The 465-nt window shown below is 43.0% G+C and overlaps 1 protein-coding gene and 1 long non-coding RNA gene across 2 annotated transcripts in view; one reads left to right on the top strand and one right to left on the bottom strand.

Annotated features, from left to right (window-relative positions):
• The window catches only part of PLCB1 (phospholipase C, beta 1 (phosphoinositide-specific)), an 833,798-nt gene that overhangs the window by 327,309 nt on the left and 506,024 nt on the right, over window positions 1–465 (top strand). The gene's annotated exons all lie outside the window — the stretch shown is intronic.
• The window catches only part of LOC104984485, a 2,979-nt gene that overhangs the window by 994 nt on the left and 1,520 nt on the right, over window positions 1–465 (bottom strand). The window lies entirely within an intron of this gene.

Below are 465 nucleotides of genomic sequence, written 5' to 3'. Positions count from 1 at the left end.
CTCTTCGCATGAGGTGGCCAAAATACTGGAGTTTCAGCTTTAGTCATCATTCCATCCAAAGAAATCCAAGGGCTGATCTCCTTCAGAATGGACTGGTTGGATCTCCTTGCAGTCCAAGGGACTCTCGAGAGTCTTCTCCAACACCACAGTTCAAAAGCATCAATTCTTCAGCGCTCAGCCTTCTTCACAGTCCAACTCTCACATCCATACATGACCACAGGAAAAACCATAGCCTTGACTAGACAAACCTTTAGTTGGCAAAGTAATGTCTCTGCTTTTGAATATGCTATCTAGGTTGGTCATAACTTTCCTTCCAAGGAGTAAGCGTCTTTTAATTTCATGGCTGCAGTCACCATCTGCAGTGATTTTGGAGCCCAGAAAAATAAAGTCTGACACTGTTTCCACTGTTTCCCCATCTATTTCCCATGAAGTGGTGGGTATTTTACACCTCTATGTTACATTTTA

The sequence above is a fragment of the Bison bison genome, unplaced genomic scaffold (genome assembly GCF_000754665.1).
Source record: "Bison bison bison isolate TAMUID 2011002044 unplaced genomic scaffold, Bison_UMD1.0 scf7180017864030, whole genome shotgun sequence".
Taxonomy (NCBI): Eukaryota; Metazoa; Chordata; class Mammalia; order Artiodactyla; family Bovidae; genus Bison; species Bison bison.
Note: the sequence above shows the minus strand (reverse complement) of the source record. Positions and strands in the feature narration are given on the sequence as shown.